Genomic DNA, 15,965 nt, shown 5'->3' on the forward strand with positions numbered 1-15,965 from the left:
TGATGTCCGAGATCTCATCCCAGACTCCGAACAACCTTTGGTAACCACGTACACTATTCACATATAACCCTAGCGTCATCGAACCTTAAGTGTGAAGACCCTACGGGTTCGGGAACCATGCAGACATGACTGAGACACCTCTCGGTTAATAACCAACAGCGGGGTCTGGATATACATGTTGGTTCCCACATGTTCCACGATGATCTCATCGGATGAACCACGATGTCGGGGATTTGATCAATCCCGTATGCATTTCCCTTTGTCTACCGGTATGATACTTGCCCGAGATTCGATCGTGGGTATCCCTATACCTTGTTCAATCTCGTTACCGGCAAGTCTCTTTACTCGTTCTGTAGCACATCATCCCGTGGTTAACTCCTTAGTCACACTGAGCTCAGTATGATGGTGTATTACCAAGTGGGCCCAGAGATACCTCTCCGTCACACGGAGTGACGAATCCCAGTCTCGATTCGTACAACCCAACAAACACTTTTGGAGATACCTGTAGTGCACCTTTATAGTCACCCAGTTACGTTGTGACGTTTGATACACCAAAAGCACTCCTACCGTATCCGAGAGTTGCATAGTCTCATGGTCCAAGGAAATGATACTTGACATTAGAAAAAAATTAGCAGACGAACAACACGATCTAGTGGTATGCTTAGGATTGGGTCTTGTCCATCACATCATTCCCCAATGATGTGATCCCGTTATCAATGACATCCAATGTCCATGATCAGGAAACCATGATCATCTATTGATCAACGAGCTAGCCAACTAGAGGCTCACTAGGGACACATTGTGATCTATATATTCACACATGTATTATGATTTCCGGTTAATACAATTATAACATGAATAATAGACAATTATCATGAACAAAGAAATATATAATAACCAATTTATTATTGCCTCTAGGGAATATTTCCAACAAGAACCTCAAAGGGTGCCCCAATATTTTTACCGGAGAAACAAAGACGAGAACGTGCATCAACCCCTATGCATAGATTACCCCAATGTCACCTTGAGAATCTGCGAGTTGAGTGCTAAAACATATATCAGGTGAATCAATATGATACCCCATTGTCACCATGGGTATGCATAGCAAGACATAAATCAAGTGCTCTCAAATCCATAGAAGTATTCAATACGATAAAACGAGTTCTCAAAGGGAAAACTCAATTCATCACAACTAGATAGAGAGGGAGAGACACCACATGATCCAACTATATTAACAAGGCCCGCGATACATCAAGATCATGCCATCTCAAGAACACGAGAGAGAGAGAGAGATTAAACACATAGCTACTGGTACAAACCCTGAGCCTCGAGGGTGGACTACTCCCTCCTCATCATGGTGGCCATAGGGATGATGAAGATGGCCTCCGGTGACGATCTCCCCCTCCGACAGGGTGCCGAAACGGGCTCCCAATTGGTTTTTCGTGGCTACAGAGGCTTGTGGTGGTGGAACTTCTCATCTAGGATTATTTCTGGGGGTTTCTGTATTTATAGGAATTTTTGGTGTTGGAATCACGTTAAGATGGGCCACGAAGTGTCCACTACCCACTAGCCCATGGGTAAGGCCTCTGCCGCACCCTGGTCGATACTGGACACCTCCTTCACCTTCTGGTCCTCCCACGAAGCTTCTAGTGCCTCTTTTGTTCCAAAAATTTTTGTCAAAAAGTTTCATTGCATTTGGAGAACTTTTATTTCTGCACAAAAAACAACACCATGGTAGTTCTACTGAAAACAACATGAGTCCGGGTTAGTTCCATACAAATCATACCAAAACCATATAAATTTTTTGTAAACATGACATGAATACTTCATAAATTATAGATACGTTGGAGACGTATCACCAACATCGGGCCACCCCCATGTTGTCCTACAATCCCGAAGACCCGGCCACCATGCTCTGCTTTTATCACACCACCCACAGCAAGCTATGGAAGGTGTTGTTCAAGCCACAAAAAACTTGGCAAGCCGTGGAGGAAGATACAGAACTTGACGCCACGCACCCCCTAGAGAGGTATGATAAAATTTCATTCTTGTGTCCGGGTACTTCCTTTTAATAAGGCACTTAACCCTTTGTTCTTCGTATTCGCACAGCTGGCTAGAGAAAACCAAACAAATCAACTACTTGACACTGCTGCTCGAGGGCCCCAGGACGGCCTTACTAACGACCATGCTGGTCAAAAAGCCGTACATAGTGCCGGAGAAGAAGGAAAAGAAGAAGGAGGCCTGAGGAGGCCTCCGGTCAAAAGGACCTACGAACACTAAGTCCGGGGACACCTAAGCCCCTTCTGCTCTCGAGGGAGAGCAGGGAGAGGGTGGGGAGGAGAGCGACTCCTCCCACACAATGAAGAGGGCAGCGGTCGAAGACATCGAGGGAGATCTACCTCCCACTACCCCAAAAGGCCATGCAGCGCTAAGATGGCCCTGTTTGATGATGGCTTGGACTCCACCGAGGAGTCTGAGGCTTTTGAAAGGGTTCCTCGAAGGAACCCCATGGTCAAGCCCCTGACCTAAAGGTATGAATCCAAAGACTCTATCATCTTTCCATATTGAAGTTTTATTGTTGTCCATGGAAAAGAGGGGCATGATCTCTGTGATGGAATGTGTGAGTAAAACAATCTCAAACCGCTCTTTCATAAAAGGGTACAGGCCTTGACCAACCGCGACCTTTCGAATGAGGAGATATGCTACTCATTGTTGAATGGTCGCCTTGGAAATTAAAATTTATATATATATACATCTTTGTTTATAGGTTTGAAGGAAAGGAAGTCATCGACAACCGAGCTATCATCGGTTAAAGGAAGAGAGAAACTCGCCTCTCAAGCCAAAGTCCCTATGAAGTGTCCAAAGGAAAAATGTTTCAGCATTGGAGGCCAATTCGAGGGCTACCGAGGAAGTCCTGGACTAGGGGCCCTCGGGCGTCTGCCTATTCTCATGGCCCGTACTCTCGTGCGTGTTGGACCGTTAGTAGAAGTATCGGACTCAAGATGGACTCTTCCGAAGATTTGGCGTAAAATCCAAGGCGATGTACTAATCGGCATATTCCTTCTCTATTGTAACCGACCTTGCGTAACCCTAGCACCCCTAGCATCTATATAAGCCACAGAGCCATAGTTCGTAGGATACATTAAGCTCAATACGGTTAGGGTTTAGACCACAACATCCGATCTCGTAGTAGATCAACTTTGTACTCTATACTACTCCATCAATACCAACAAGTGCACGACATAGGGTTTAACCTCCATCAAGAGGGCCCGAACCTGGGTAAAACATCGTCTTCTTCGTCTCTTGTTACACATCAACTCTAGATCCATAGTTCGAACCCCTAATCGAGATCAGCTAGTTTTGACACCCACAACACTACTGTTCTTAGGTCATTCCTGTTGAAGGTTGGTTGTGTGTTCGAGCGTTTGGTGTATCTCCTCTAGATGTATCTCTCTCGAACGCTACCAACCTTATTTGTTATCATCATGCAAAACACATGCAAGCAGAAAATCCTGCATTTTAATTGAAGAGGTGCATTGTTTCTGTCATTTCAATCAAATAAAACTTACAAGAAAATTTACTAATTTTTGTCACATCTTTTTTAGTCCTAACCTGTGTGGTCCCACAGTTTGCATTCATAGTCGTATATTTATCCCACGAGGTGTGCAACCACTTGGAATGCGTGTTCTGACCATGCAAACCGTTTCTGCGTGTTGTAGTAGTGGACAAGGTACTTTGTAGGCTCGTCCATCTCTCCACCGTGAAGAGTGTGCTCAGTTTTATCCTCTTTCTTATCTCGGTGTAGACACCTCGTGAGTAAACCTTTGCCATCTGAGTTTCAAATCCATAGAGGGTCAGTGTGTTTTGTTCTTTTCTGCACAAGCACGAATGATGAACAAACTATTAGTTTTCTTGCAGCAAAAACTTGTGTCAATAGGAAAGAATTAATTTAGTAAGAATGATTTTGATCTTACAACACGTGATAGAGCTACACACGGTTACCCATTGTCTCCTCATTCTCTTCCTGCCTCCTGGTTTTGATGCACGTGTTTACGTGGCTCACAAACTAGTACAGGTTTTGACTCTCATTACAAAACCTTTCTTGAGCACATGGTTCATGCTCTCACTGTGCTGGGTCGATGTCATTTTGGCACAAAATATTTCTTTGAAGTAAGTTGATATCTACTTCTACCTCTCGTTCCACATTGACACCATGATGGCATCGTCACGAAGGTTGCGCTTATCCATGAGTGCTTTCCAGGCATCCTCAAACTCAATTGGCATGAGTGGCTAGTTGAGGATTGCCGTGAATACATACTTGAAGGTTGTGTGAAGTTTGTATAGATACGCTAGGTGTTCCTTGTACTTCTTCATTTGGGAAATATTGTGGGATCGCCCAAGCCATTGCCGGGCACTGGTCTGGTAAGGAGAAATAGACGTGGAGTGGTCAGGGGTTGTTAGTGCATGTATACAAAAAGGACTAGCAACAATTTTACTATGCTTTTTGTGAGTGGTCGGTGGTACGTGTGAGGATGCATGTTGGAGCCTTCCCTCTCATGCATTTTAAGAATGTTTTAAACAACCACTCAAATGATTTTGCGTCCTCATCTCTTATGAGGGCGAAAGCAAAGAACATTGTGTGCAAATGGTTGTTAGTACCGACAAACACCCCAAGTGGCATATGGTACTTGTTGGTCTTATATGTGGTGTCAAAGGTCACACAGTTACCAAAGTCCTGATATGCGCCTCAACAGCTCGCGTTCGCCCATAATATGTTTTTCACCCTATCGGACTCATCAAGTTGTATGTCACATAAGAATTCCTTGTTTATTGTTTTCATCTCCCTAAAGAAGTTCACCGTCTTGAGGACATCGTCCACATGATCCATCCTTGAATTTTTGCTTTCCTGCATAGTAAACTCGAAAGGTCAGCGCAAAATGCATGTTGAACGGGCATCAGGTCATGCGTTGTGTAATCGGTTTGAAGTGACAGACGAAAAACGGGGTGTTCAAAGAGGAGAACAATTTTGCGCTTAAGCGTTAATTAGGTCTCGGCCGGTCATTTCGATAAAGTAGCCACCAGGGTCATCACCACTCAGTATGCTCATTATTTTTGCGTGTTCAACGCCTTAGAAATGTAAGTGCATGATGTACTCCATTATTGTGTTGTCAAAGTTTTTGTGGGAGTGCAAGAAGACGAGCATTTCTGGGCTCACCACTAGTCTGTGGTTGTGTTCCCAGCATATGTCCTTTACGACAAGAGTTCCATCTTTTTCCTCTCTTAGCCTCACTTTTGCCTTGTAGCCAGTCCTACTAGTGTTCTTGTTCCTTTGTCGATTGGCATCGGGAACTTTTGATTCATAGACGCCATAGCACGTGCACAAAAGGTACACTCTCGTGTGAACTTTAGAACCTTCCATGACAGCAAAACTAGCATGCCTTGCGTACATGTTGTAGAAATATTTTTGCCTGTTTGAAAGTTTCAAACCGCATCTCCAACCATGGCAGGACGTAGGCATCAATGGTAGGATGCTGCATGCAACAGTCAACAAACAATACAGGGTGAGCAAAATGTGAGTTGGGTTATCACAGTACTATGGTATTTTGTATAAACATATTTTTGTGTGTTTTCTTCTGAACAAGCATGATTCTTACATGTGTATAATAGTATGTCGCTGCCGGTGTTTGCTGTTCACCCTGGTGTATGGGCGCGGGTGGTGTCACCATCGAAACATGTAGGAGCACATCTCTTTGAGGGAGGAATGTTGATGAAGCACACTGTCCCTCATTGTATGGCCGTTGTTGCTCAAATGTGTTGTGAGATTGCTCCTGTCTATACGGTTCATATCTTCTACTTTGCACCCTCCTTGATTGGTGAACACTCTTTTCTCTTTGGTGTGATCTTCCTGTTGCAATCGCTTTTGCAGCACAGATGATTGATGCTGATGGTGCCATTGGTGGAAGCCTCTGCGTCCTTGGCATTTTGCATACGGCAGGGAAGGGAAACATTGGTTGCCGGCGACAATGTGGACCTTGTTGCATCCTGTCAGGGCCAAAGCTTGTATGGCCACGAAGCAACATTTGCTGCATAGAAGAACAAGACCTTGCATCCGCTGATTCTCGTGTAGCTTTAAACTACGTCTATAGTTGAAGTATCCGGGGCCTATTTCTAGTGTTGCCCAACGAGGCGTCGCCTCTTTTCTGTTTGGCTCATCAAACCCTTCTTGTGCGTTATGCCTTGGATATTTCGACATTGTCATTCAATAGTTTAGTTTCAGCTAGAGCTGATGCATGCACATTTGATGCACTGCTAGTTACTTGAACATTGAACTTGTGCATCAATTTTGGCAGTTATAAAATTGAATCCATGTTTTTTTCCTATTTTAAACTGGAACTGATGCATCTACATGGTAAGAACTGTCAGTTTATGAATCAGCTAGAACCATGCATGCAAATTTGATGCACTCCTAGTAATTTGAACATTGAACTTGGTCCTCAATTGGGAAGTGTGTAATTAACTAGTGCAAGCACATGCAATGTACTATCAACTTAATTGGAGGTATCAACTTGAACTGATGCATGCACATGCATAGTACTGTTAGGTAACTTCAGTGCTAAAGTGGTGGGCTCATGAACTAAAAGTGCACATAATGTTGAACTGATGAACTGACGGTTGCAGTGTCAGCTTCTGATTGATTTAGTTTCATATTCACCCGCCTTGGATGTTTCTGCATTGTCATGAAACATTTTTATTTCAACTAGAACTGATGCATCTACATAGGATGGACTACCTAGTAACTGGAACATTGAACTGATGCATCTACATTGGTTGTACTACCTAGTAATCTCAACAAATGAACTTGCACTCGTAGCTGAAGCTATATGTACTATTTGAAGTTATATGAACTCATTCATTTCTTTGATGGATTTATTTCAAATAGTACTGATGCATGCACAATTGTTGCACTGCTAGTAACTGGAACATTGAACTTGTGTATCAATTTGGCAGTTATAAAACTGAATGCGTGTCTTTTTCCCTTTAAACTCAAACTGAGGCATCTAGATGGGATGTACTGTTAGTTTATGAATCGTTCAACTTATTGTGAAACACGTATATTTAATTTTATCCAACAAAAATCTTCATCATTCGAACTGATGCATCTACATGGGATGCACTACCTAGTAATCTCAACAAATGAACTTGCACTCGTAGCTGAAGCTATATGTACTGTTTGAAGTTATTTGAACTGATTCATTTATTTTGATGGATTTATTTCACATTTGATGCACTTATTGTAACCTTTTGACATGGAACTTGTGTATTAATTGGCAATGGTGTAATGAACTAATGCAAGCATATGCAATGTAATATCAGCTTTTGTATCAACAAACTTGCAGCTCAACAGGCGCATCTCAAATGATATATATAAGTATAAATGATGACACTATAGTGTAACAACAGAGCAAATCATAGTTTATGCAATCAAAATCATAAATTTTGCAGTTGAGAAGCACACATAACCTGTAGAGGCATCCGTCTGTTGTCTTCTTGATCACGGCGGCAACGAATTGGCATCATCTTGGAAGATGGCGCCATTGATGCACGGAAGGAGCTTGGGGAGACGGTGACGCTCCTCCAGCTGGTTGTGGTGATCCGGCGAGCGGGAGAGGGCGGATCCGACGAGAAGCTCCTCGGAGGGAGCGCCTGGTGGCGGAGATCAAACATCTCGCGAGATCAGCTTCGGGGAGGGGGCGACTCGAGGTGGCTGCTTCTGCGCCGACGCCGTCAACGAGGAAGAAGATGGCGGCGTTGGATACGGCGGCGACCCGTCATGGAATTGTAGGCTCCCTCGCTTTGTTTGCTGTTATCGCACGCTCGTCCGCGACGGCTGCCTCTGGCGGTAGGAGGCGGGTCGGGGTGGGGCCGGGTCATACCTGTTGGGGTGCGCCGCTCCCTGATTGGGCCTGATAGTAAGAGAATATTATTCTGTTGTATATAGACAAAAGCAAAGATATAAAGTTTCGCTGGAGCGACTGCAATTAGTGTTGCATGTTATGTGTTGGGATCTGTTCCCTTCTCTTTCCTAGCTAGTGTTGATAGCAAATCTACAAGAAAGTTTGGATCTCGATGCAAACAAAGGGTTCAGATAGCAACCACCCTAGCTTGTGTTGATAGCAAATCCATGCTCTCTTGTGTAAGTGCTAAACATAAGAGAGTTATTGAAACACGCCGATTTGTGCGGCTCCCGTGTACGTGCAGTCCGAGAAGATGGGTGAAACACGCCGATTTTTTGTGTATATTTTGCATAAGTGTGCTTATCTTGTTGTACGTTTTAGTGTTTATACAATTCAATTCCGGCATCCTTGCCGATTGGATTGGCAACCTTTGCAATTTAAAAAACCGCAAACAGAAAAAATATGAACAATGTTTATTTTGACAACATTTCCTTAGTGCAGTTTGTTGTTTCTGTGTTCAGTTTGTTGTTGTATTAGTGAAGAAGACAAGCAACAAAAAACACAAACTTAAATGCACTTAACTATAAAATATCTTAAGAAATCATGCAGCTCTCTTGGTCGATTGATGCAGTGCGGTTTTTTATCTGAAACAGTGTGGTCGGCCGTCTAATGTTGTTCATCTCGTGCAATAAATTGTTATGGAATCGATAAAAAAACTGCAGTTCACTTCTCGATAGTGTTGAGATTCACTTACGCCCAACGCGAAGTGTGCTCCACTCCCTCATCTTCAAATTTTACGTGTGACAAAAATAAAATTATGAAGTTCACTTCCCCGTCTGATGTAGTGCGGTTTTCCATCTGAAGCAATGCGTCCTCCTATGGGATGCGGTTCGCATGTCGATTTAGGTGTCGCGAAAAGCTGAGTGTCCGCATTTCCGTAATTTGAAAACTGATCTTAAACTATGACGAATTAGAGAGAGAGAGAGAGTTATACATGAAAAAGTTGCACCTCGTCGATATCTTTCCAACGCGGTATCATTCGCATCGCCCCGAGGGGCGGTTTGAAAAAATTACGAAAATACGCTCGTTGCCACTCCTAGGCAGCAGCATCGTTTTCAAAGTTCCTTTAAAACAGTGAGAAATCTCAACAAATGACCAACATATGGACGTTGCGCATGTTCCATACCTTTTCAATGCCGTATCACACGCCCCGTTCCAACAAACGATTGAAAAACTGCAGCGAAAAACGTAACGAAAAAATAAAAAAATTGAAAAACAGAATTCTGCGTTTGGTAAATTGGAAATTGCTCTCAAACCATAAGGAATTAGAGAGCCTAATCTACATAAAATTGCGGCTCGACGACATCTTTCCAACGCCCCATCATTTGCTTCATTCCGACTAGCAGTTTACAAAAAACGCGAAAATACGCTCACTGCCATCCGTTAGACGTCCATCATTTCCGAAACTGCTCTTAAATCTCGAGGAATCTCGGAAAGTGTTCAACATGACAAAGTTGTGAATTTTCCGTAGCTATCCAACGGTATATTATACGCATCATTTCGGCAAACTGTTCAAAAACTAGAATAAAAACGGTGTCAAAACAATTGCGTGTAGTTTTTCCCGACGGGAAGTGCACTCGCATCGGTGCTTCAAAAATGACGTGCATCTCTGTTGAACTTGCAGTTCGAAAGTATTAGCAGAATAACCATTCTACTAATATTTGCATAATAGATTGGCTGTATATATATACAATGTATAAATGATGATGCCCAATATAAGCAAAAACCATACCCAACTTTTCCGTTGATTCATAATTTTTAGCGCTTGCTTTATCGATGTGACGATTGTACTATAGTGTATAAATGATGCCATGAATTATGTGGTTTCTATTAAATTTCTAAACATGAATGTTGGCAATGAACCAGGAATGCCCATGGCGTGGCGACAGCGGGGTTGGTGTGTACCATCTTGTGGTTCTCACTTGCAATGAAATATACGTAGATTTTTAAGAGGACGTTCTGAAGAGGACGCTGCAATTTAGTTAAAATTGTGTTGTGGCTGATGAGTTGGTCACCTATATAAAGTTGTGCCCAATGTCTAGTTGTTGTGTTCTTCATTTATGCTCAGTGCAACCCTTTTTGATAAGAGCCGACTTCATGCGTAAGTCGAACCTGCCCATGGTGGTGGAGGGCATATTTGAGCTCAAGATGACTATGTGAAAAATGACACACCTTTGACCCTTGTGGTCACTAACAAGGCTGACCAAGCGTATTTGCGTGGTCCTCGTTTGACACAAATTGCAGCAGAATTAAAGATGCAAGATGGAAAGGTGTCCATGTTGTTTCTTGGCAAAGAACATGATAAGGACGACGACATCTATTTATGGTTCAACATCCCTCAGTCACCATAGCATTTTGGTGTTGATTCCGATTTCGTACACGTAGTTCTACCATACTAGCATTAAACATATATGGTGTATGCAATTATTAGAGGTAATAGCAGTATAGCACCCCAAGTCCTAGAACTTGCAACACATGTGATGGTTTGGTCCTACAACTTGCAAAGTGCACCTATTTGGTCCTACAACTTGCAAGTCTTGTGCATTTTTAGTCCACAACCATTCACAGCGCGCCAAGGGGACACGGTGGGTCAGGGTTGGTCGTTTTGCACCCAGGACCTTGCATTTGTCACTTATTAATATAGCTGCAGACTGTTTCAAAACGCACCTGAATTAATTAAGCCCCCTCCCTCGTGGCATTCAATCTTCTGGCGCATGCATGCATGCACGTACAGGCCTGGCACTGCCGCCATGCGCACCGGCACCGACTCCAGGACCAGCGACTGGTGCTGGCGGTGGTATTGCTGCTGCGGCTGGTAGAAGAGCACCTGCCTGCCGGGTGCCGATAGCCGTCGTACCCGATGTGTCGCCGCTGGTGGTGGTGTTGGTGTTGGTACTGGTAGGCGTCGTAGTCGTAGACGGACGCCGGAGTAGTCGCCTGGAGGAACATCCTGCCGCCAGCGTCGTCGGGTCCGGTCGGGTGCGCCATCCACGGCGAGAAGGGCATGGAGGGAAGGGCAAAGCCTCGGTGGTGCCCGGGCGGGAGGACAACATCGGGGCGGCGGCGCCAGTCGATGAAGAGCCTGCCCCTGGCGGCCTCCCCGACGCCACGGCCGAAGGAGACGGTGTCCCCGGCGTCGAGGCGCTTCTCCTTGACGAAGCGGCTCCAGCCCTTGGTTATCACGTAGCTCTGGCTGTTGTTCCAGTAGGAGTAGCGAAAGCGCCACGGCTTGCCGGCGCGGTCCTCGAAGCTGATCAGGAGGCCCTTAAGCTTGTCGGTGGAGGAGGCGTCGAGCGGGAAGTACTTCTCCGCGTGCTTCTTCGGCATCACCAGCCGGTTCAGCTTGCCCACGTCGCTCGGCGTCACGACCTTGTCGAACATGTGCTCTGTTGGCTTTTGAACGTCCGTATGCAGCTGTACAGGCGTGCCTACGCGAATCTTGCTTCGGCCGGCTACTTGACGGAACTTGCGTAACTAGCGACACGAATAAAACTGATCGATGGATTTGATGGCTAAACGCTCGTGTCGTGCCTTTGCTTTGTATTGGTTTTCGTTTTTCTGGTGTTACAATCAACACCCCTAGGGTGTCTTTTATACACGTCCACAAGGGACTATGGAAATAGACTAGGACTAGAAATCCTAATACTACTAGGATCGGTTTGGCTTTCTTTCCTAATCCTAAAGAAACAACATGATTAACTTCTACATTCACCTCCTTAATCTTGTTGCTTGACTTCACTTCTTGCACTCTGACTTTCCTCCTCATCTCGATGAACTTCTGTCGACCGAGGGACTTGGTGAAAATATCGGCAAGTTGGTCTTTCGTGTTCACATGTTGAACCTCGATCAACCCTTCAATGCACTCCTAGATATGGTGGAACCGGGTATCTATGTGCTTGCTCCTTTCAAGATGAACCGGATTTTTGCACAACGAGATTGCAGCTTGGTTATCGATCTTCAGTGACACCTTCTGCACCTCCCGCTTTGCAAGAATAGCTAGGAGTCTTCTCAGCCACACTGCTTGACAAGCCGCCGTGCTTGCCGCTATGTATTCTGCCTGGCATGAAGACAGTGCCACCACCTTTTGCTTCTGAGAATTCCAGCTAATCGGATTCGGGCCAAGGTAGAAAACCATGCCCGTTGTGCTCTTTCGGTCATCAACATCACCTGCCATGTCACTATGTGAATATCCACGAAGGATCAATCCTTCCTTTCCCTTTCTGTATGTGCAACCAAGATTAATGGTGCCTTTCACATAGCGCAAGATTTGATTGACCGCGCTCATGTGCTCGGTTGTCGGATTCTCCATGAAACGACTCACGATCCCGACTGAATAAACCAAGTCAGGTCGGGTATGCACCAAATATCTTAGGCTGCCCACAACGCTTCGATACATTGTGGTGTCCACCGGCGGGTTTGAGCTACGCTTGCTCAACTTGTGACGTTGGTCCATTGGAACTTGTGTTGCGTAGCAATCTGACATGCCACACTTGTCCAATAACTTGACCGCGTAAGCCGATTGACATAGGGAAATCTCTCCGGAGCTTTGCTTCACTTCGATGCCCAAGTAATAGCTGAGTAATCCCAGATCACTCATGCTAAACTTGTTCTTCATTTGCGCCTTGAAACGTTCAATTTCTTGTACGCTATCTCCGGTGATAATCAGATCGTCGACATAAACTCCAACTAGCAGGTTTGAGCCTTTGGAGTTCTTTGTATAGACTGCGTGCTCGAGGGGACATCTCTTGAACCCGAGCGAGACCAGACTTCGGTCTAACTTTGAGTTCGAAGCTCTTGGCGCTTGCTTCAACCCGTAAAGTGCCTTCTTGAGCTTGTAAACTTTCCCTTCTTCGCCTTTCTTCTCGTAGCCGAGGGGTTGTTCCACGTACACTTCTTCTGTGAGATCGCGAAAGCGGATTTAACATCCATATGATGAACCTTCCAATCCTCTTGTGCTGCAAAAGCTAGGAGCACTCTCACCGTCTCGATTCGAGCAACCGGTGCAAACACCTCATCATAGTCAACTCCTTGGCGTTGAACGTAGCCCTTTGCAACGAGTCTTGCCTTGTACTTCACAATGGCACCCTCCGTGTCCTTCTTTAACTTGTAAACCCACTTCAAACCTATCGTCTTTTGGTTTGGAGGTCGGGTTACCAAAGTCCACGTGCCATTGCTCTCAATTGCCTTCATCTCCTCATCCATGGCGTGCGTCCAGCTAGGACTTTTGCTCGCCTCTACGAAGTTCGCTGGCTCCTCAACTCCGAAAAGACATAGTCCGGAGTATTCGAGCGTAAATGGCTTTGTGTACTTGTAGACTTTCTTGAGGGTCTTGTAGCGACGAGGCCCTGAGGAATCCGTTGTGGCTTGCGAAGGAGGTGACACAAATTGTGTCGATGTTGATGCACTTGAGGAAGATGGCTGAGTCTCGGGCGTATCATCGACATCTGCGTCGTCGACGTAGTCGTCGTGATCATGATCATCATCTTGATTGTCATCGTCACTATACGCCTCGTTGTCGATGTTGTCGTCGAGATCTCCACCCGTGCCGTGCGCTTCGTTGTCGCTATCTCCTTGCGACCTATGCACATCATCGTCGGTGTCGGCACCATGATGATCACTACCATTGTGGTAACCTTGGTTGGGCGTCTTATCAACCACTTGGACATCCTCCCCTGCATCATCATCAGTTGGAAATTCAACCGTGAATATGTTACTGTTTGGAGCATTGTCGGCTGCGGCGCTCCAATTCCACGCTTGGTTTTCTTCAAACACGACGTCGCGTGAAATCCGTAGACGCTTGGTTTGTGGATCGTAGAAGCGGTATGCTTTGATGCCGGAACTCCTCTCGTATCCGATGAACACCATCTTGGTGCTACGATCGGCAAGCTTTGAGAGATGCGGCTTCGCCGTCTTCACATGTGCCACACACCCGAACGTCCGTAAATTGCTTCATACGGAGTCTTGCCGACCACCGCCTTTGTTGGAGCCCGGTTGAGAAGATAGACCGCCGTCGAAACAGCTTCTCCCCAAAAAGTCCCCGGCAGGTTCTTGCTCTTGAGTAAACTCCTTGCCATGTCAACGACGGTTCGATTGCGCCTTTCAACGACCCCGTTCTGCTGCGGCGTGTAAGGTGCCGTGAGGAACCTTTTTATGCCAATCTTCTCGCAGTAATCGTTGAATTCGTTCGACATAAATTCTCCGCCGCGATCTGTCCGTAGAGCGCAAACCTTCAACTTGTGTTCCATCTCCGTTTTAGCCTTCAGCTTCTTGAATGCTTCAAACGCCTCATCTTTAGATCGTAGGAGAATGACCCACATATATCTCGAGTAGTCGTCTACCACAAGGAAGAAATACTTCTTTCCAGCGTGAGTTGCCGGGGTGATAGGGCCACATAGATCACCATGGAGCAGCTCGAGTGCATCACTTGCACGATAGGTAGACATAGCAGGGAATGGCCTGCGGTGCTGTTTTCCAACCAAGCACCCGTCACATACTCGATCAACATGGTCGATAACTGGCATCCCGGATACCATCTCCATCTTTGACATCTTCTTCAAGGCGTAGAAGTTAACGTGTCCAAATCTAGCATGCCATAACCACGAATCATCATCACTCTTGGCAAGCCAACACTCCGGTTGAGATTGATCAAGGTTGAGGATATAGAGCCTATTCCGTGTGCGATTAACACGAGCTAGCACGTTTCGGAGGTTGTCGAAGATCATCATCACTCCGCTCTCTATATTCACCTTGCATCCATTCTCGTCAAGCTTCCCAATAGAGATGATGTTGTTGCGCAGCCGTGGGATGTAGTACACTCCGGTGAGTATGCGATGTTCGCCTGTGAGACCCTCAAAGAGGACAGATCCTTGCCCGCAAATCTCCACAGCTGAACCATCACCAAACTTGACTAAGCCTTCAACATCGTATTCCAGTTCGAGGAATTTCTCCTTGCATCCCGTCATGTGGTTACTGGCACCCGTGTCGAGATACCACGACCCATTGTGATCCCCGGATAACTTAGGTGTCACATTCTTCTCATGAAGTAGCACCTTCCGGGTTGGTTTCACAACCACCGTTTTAGCGAGATCACAAACTTCGGCCATCAGAAGACCTGGGCCTTCGTCTTCCTGCTTTGCCAAATTTGCCTTGATCTCCCGCTTGTTAGGCTTCGGACAATCCTTTGCAAAGTGACCCATCTCGTTGCAGTTATAGCACTTAACCTCGGATAAATCCAAGTTCCGTGGCTTCCGCCCTTTAGATTGGTCCGCCTTACCACGACCTTGTGGCTTGCCTTTTCCTTTGCCTTTTCCGGTTTGTCCGTCGTGCTTCACGTTGCTTGAGCCTTCGCCACCATCACGCCTTCCTTTGCTACTTGGGGCCTCCCAATCTGCGCGCGAGTACATGAGTTGGTCGCTACCTCCTCCTTTGCCTTTCCGACAGCCACGAGCATTCTCTTCCCATGTCCGCAAGCGTCCGATTGCCTCCGTTATGGTCATGTCGTCGATGTCGTAAAGCTGCTCGAACGTGCCGATGATGTACCACCACCGCCGCCTCCTCCTCCTCGGCCTTATGATCCGCCACAGGCGGCGACGAGCAGCTACCAGCGGCCGCCGTGGAGGCCCTGATTGCGGTGAACTCCATGTGCACCGATCGATGGAGGAGAGGTAGGTTAGGTGGTAGATGCCTCCTTCCTCCCTTCCCTCCCCTTGCCTGCTTCTGCTTGCTCCTCTCTCCTGGCCTTGACCTTTGACCAGCAGCTAGCTTAGCAGCTGGTGCTCCCCTTCTCGCACTCCAAGTGTTGTGCTGTTACTGTTGTTTATAAGTGTAGGATTTGGGTGGGCTTACAATATTTGGCTAGCTTGGGAGATTGGAATTTAGAATTCTCGGCCGACTGGCATAGCCGGAGAAGCTGTGAAGGTGGGGAACAGCTCGATCTGCCTGCTAGCTACC

General features: G+C 46.0%; 1 pseudogene; it reads right to left on the reverse strand.

Annotated features, from left to right (window-relative positions):
• LOC123408511 overlaps window positions 1-15,704 on the reverse strand; it is a 35,670-nt pseudogene extending 19,966 nt beyond the window's left edge.
• Window positions 15,705-15,965: the final 261 nt, after the last annotated feature.

The sequence above is a fragment of the Hordeum vulgare genome, chromosome 7H (genome assembly GCF_904849725.1).
Source record: "Hordeum vulgare subsp. vulgare chromosome 7H, MorexV3_pseudomolecules_assembly, whole genome shotgun sequence".
NCBI classification, from domain to species: Eukaryota; Viridiplantae; Streptophyta; class Magnoliopsida; order Poales; family Poaceae; genus Hordeum; species Hordeum vulgare.